The 4,472-nt window shown below is 44.5% G+C and overlaps 1 pseudogene; it reads left to right on the top strand.

Moving 5' to 3' along the window:
- Positions 1-3,354: 3,354 nt before the first annotated feature.
- Positions 3,355-3,978, top strand: LOC134368423 (peptidyl-tRNA hydrolase-like; annotated as a pseudogene).
- The last annotated feature ends 494 nt before the right edge of the window (positions 3,979-4,472 follow it).

The raw sequence follows: 4,472 nt of genomic DNA, 5'->3' as shown, positions 1-4,472 counted from the left end.
GCTTCCCTTTCAGGTCTGGCCTGACAGGCAAACATGCCAACTCCAGTCTGATTACAGTTATCTGTACTCCTAAAATGAGTGCATTGGAATTCCGGCTTTGTATCTCTATCCCTTGTGATTTAGATTTCATTAGCATCAGTCCATGCCCAGGAGATGACTGACCTCTAAGTATCTATGACAAAATTCAATTTCTGGGCCTCACTAGCAGCCTATCAGGTCCAACCTAAACTGCCAAACTTTCTTGATGACACCTCCATCCTTCCCACTCCTCTAACTGCCACAGTCCTCTCAGGGGCCATTTCCTTGTCTGCAACAGTTCTGCCACCATGTCTAGAGAAAGCTCCTTGGAAGTGCATTCAGTTGACTGAGTTCACCTGCAAGATGAGTTGAAGTAGTAGTGGATACAAGCAGAAAAGGGCTAAGGGCACTGAACAAGGGGCAACTTAGACAGAAGTATCTTCCTTTTGGATAATTCGATCAATGTAAATGAGGCTACCACATCCATTTCCTATACTGATAAAGAGAGAAGGTACAGCAGAAATGACAAATAATACCATGTATCAATTCTGATCAGCTGGTAGAAGCCAGGTAGAATGCTGTGTTAAGGTGTTATGGACAGTTATTATTTTCCCAATACTTCACTTCAAGGGCTTTTCCCTTCCCTTCTCTACCCACATGGTATCAGTGGGACCTGCAAGTTCCTGCAATGTGATTCACAGTCCTCTGTCCATGGTTTTATATATTCCTCTTTTATGAGCTGCACTGGGTCAAAAGAAGTTGATCCCTAGTAGATTCAGTCCAGGGCTGGACACCTGTGTAGAATGTGTGATGATCAGATCAGGATAATTAGCTTGTTCATCATTACAAAACATAATCATTCCTTGTGTCCATGAACCCAATTTCTCATAGCCCCGTGCCCCTTTCCCACCTCTTGCAACCACAGTTCTGTTCTCTCTTTCTGAAAGTTCAATGCATTATTGTGATTATTGCTTCTTTTTGTCTGTCTTTATCTTTTTAGTTCCCACTTATGAGTAAGGACATGCAGTATTTCTCTTTCTGTGACTGGCTTGTGTCAATTTTCACCAAGCTCATCTATGTTCCTGTGAAGGGCAGAAATTCTTGCTTTTTATGGCTGAGTAGTATTCCATTGTGTATATATACCACATTTTCCTTATCCAGTCGTCCATATATGAAAAAGTGTTCGACATCACTAAGCATCAGGGAAATGCAAAGCAAAACCACACTGAGATATCATCTCACCCCAGTTAGACTGGCTATTATCAAAAAGACAGAATAACAAATGCTGGTGAGGATGCAGAGAAAGAGGAACCCTCCTACACTGTTGGTGGGACTGTAAATTGGTGCAGCCATTATGGAGAACAGTATGGAGGTCTCTCCAACAACTACAGATAAATCTACCATACAATCCAGCAGTCCCACTGCTGGGCATATACCCAAAGGAATGGAAATCATCATGCTGAAGGTATGCCTGCACTCCCATGTTTATCGCAGCTTTATTTACAATAACCAAGATATGGAATCAACCAGGGTACTTTTAAATTAAAAGATTGGTTTCTCTCTCTCTCTTTTTTTTTAAAAAAGATAACTGGTAAGGGGATCTTAACCCTTGACTTGGTGTTGTCAGCACCACGCTCTCCCAAGTGAGCCACCGGCTGGCCCCAAAAGATTGGTTTCTCTCTATGAGAAGACAAATACCTTATGGTCTCACTCATATGTGGAATCTAAAAAAAGTTTAACTCACAGAAGTAGAGGGTGGTTACCAGAGGCTGCGGGGGTGGGGGATTGGGAAGATATTGGTCAAAGGATACAAAATTTCAGTTAGGAGAAATAAATTCAAGAGATCTATCATACAACATGATATATAGTTAATGACTATTGTGTATATTAATTAGCTTGATTTATCCATTCCACAATGTGTACTGGTACATATTTCAGAACATCATGTTGTATACCATAAACATATATAATTTTGTTAATTTAAAAAATAAAGAAAAATAAAAGATACTACAAAGCTACTGTAAAAAAAATCAGTTTCTGTCTCTGAATGATCAGACTCATAACATGCAAAACTGGGGTGGTGTTAGCCCCATGAACTAGAAAGGGAAAGACTAGCTACTGGTCTACGGTAAGAAGAATGAGGCAGGCCGGTTAGCTCACTTGGCTAGAAAGCAGTGGTGGTAACACTAGGGTCAAGGGTTCGGATCCGCAAACTAGTCAGCCACAAAAAAATAAAGTAAGAAGGATGAAACACAGGTATAAAAAGGAATCCAGAAGTAAGCAATAGAGAGAGAATCCAGATCCCATTTAGCCCACGGTTCCAGTTCATCTCTAAGGTCACTTATATTCAGGACCCTGGGTTATGTGAAGCAGGCCTGAATCCTTACTTTAAAAAAAAAAAATCCCTTTTTGTTTAATCTGTAATATTGGGATAACTACTACCTTCTATGGCTGATTTAAAAGAATCTATAAATTTTGTATGCTTGTAAAGCTTTTAGAACCCTGCCTGGCACTGGTAAGTGCTAGATAAGGATTTATTTAAAAGTTTTCTGTCACTTGCAACCAAAAACATCCTAACTAATAACAGAAGAATTCAAAGGGCACATCCAGGCTCAAAGGGAAAGAAGGCCATGATCAAATAACAGTGTCTGCCATGAGTGCAGAAAGGAGAGGCAATGACACATATATTACATGGAACAAATACACCCCATTTCACCAACTCAGGATACAAATTTCAGCATTTCTTTTGATGTTCAAATTCTAGTGACTGGATTTTTACATACCCATATTGACAAGAAATTCAGTCTTTATCTTGGGGTCCCTTATAATACAGGGTATCAGATATGCTCCTTGAGACCACTACACAGCCTTGATTCCTGGGCTAGGTTATCACCCATAGGAACACTGGGGCTTAAACCTGCCCTCGGAGCGGCTGTGTTGAGGCACATTCTGGTATCAGCAGCTTCAGAGACTTGACAGAAACTTCTCCCAATCCTCCTTGTCTCTCAGGACCCCCAGTACAGGGCCAGCCACCTGGTCCTATCTCCTCTGTGTCAGGAGTTTTGTTGCCATTTCCCAACCCCCGGAACTGGCCAGAACGACCTTAGTCTATCCCAACTTGTTACAGTCACTTTGGGCCTAAAATAGAAATTCAGGATCTCAGTCCCAGTCCTGGTACTCCTTATGCAAATTTCCTCCATTCCCTCCTGACAACAGTCAGTATCCCACGTCAATGGGGATGTAGTGCTTTATATTTGTGTAATTAAAGGGCCATTTTGGTGACCTGCCCAGAACAAAGGAAGAAAGCTTCAAAGGAAATCAATGTCTTCACTAAAAATGGCCAGCATCCTCCAAATGGTTGCTTTCCTGCTTAGGAAACAGAGTTCTTCTTCACCAGTACCGATGCCACATAGATTTGCTATTCCAGGGTTAGAGAATAGAAACACACTGGCACCAAGGACGTGGCCAAGTTGGGCCATCAGCCTGTGCATTTTAGAGCCTCAGCCCCAAGGGAAATGGAAGCTGGTGGCTGGCCTAGGGAACCCCGGACTGCCTAGCACGTGGCACAGTGTGGGTATGGCGGTGCTGGCACAGCTAGTGTGGCAGCTGGCTATGGTGGAGAGCTGGGTGGGCCCCCTACCACCAACCTCACCCCGGCCCTGCTCAGGGATGCCCAGCTGGTCCTGCTCCGGTCACAGCTCATCTCATGCATGATGAGCTGGACAAGCCCCTGGGGAAAGTGACCCTAAAGCGGGGGGGCGGGGGGGGGCAGCGCCAGACAATGCAGAGGCTGCAGGTAGCATCCAATACCAGACACACCCTGACACCGTGCAGGCCCACATGCTGGGCTCCTTCTCTCCTGCTGAGCAGGAGCTGCTGCCTCTGTGGCTGGATCGTGCCACTAACGTGCTTCTGGACCACATCCATGAGCAGAACCAGGGGCCCTCATCCAGCCGGTGACACCAGTGGGCATGGATGCTGCCTGACTGCAGTGCCCACAAACCCAGCCCCAGCCACAGAGCTGCCATGCCAACCTATGGTATCCACTTTTTATATAATTCTTTTCTAGGCTGCTCCAAGCCACCTATGGATTAAAGTGGGGACTGCGTCCGGAATGGTCCATTTCCCGGGTAGAGGGTTGGTCATCTTTCTGTGTCCGACTTGGGATGTAGGAAAACTTCAGGAAGACTAAACTTTTGAGCCTTTTTAGAGAATAAAAAAGAGAAACACATGGTACCTGAAAGGGAAGGGGGGGGTAGGGGAGTTAAAGTTAATGGTGGTGAAAACAAGACTGGAAGCAACAAATGCAAATCACAACTTTGCTTATTGCCAAGTGAACACAGTCAAGGGAGATTGTACAGGAAGAGAACTGAGTTCAGCAGAGCTGAATAGAGGCATACACCGAGGGAGCATTGCCAGGGAGCCACAGACCCTGCTGCAAGAGGTCTGCGAAG

Source organism: Cynocephalus volans, chromosome X (assembly GCF_027409185.1).
Source record: "Cynocephalus volans isolate mCynVol1 chromosome X, mCynVol1.pri, whole genome shotgun sequence".
NCBI lineage: Eukaryota > Metazoa > Chordata > Mammalia > Dermoptera > Cynocephalidae > Cynocephalus > Cynocephalus volans.
This window is presented reverse-complemented; position numbering and strand designations above follow the sequence as displayed.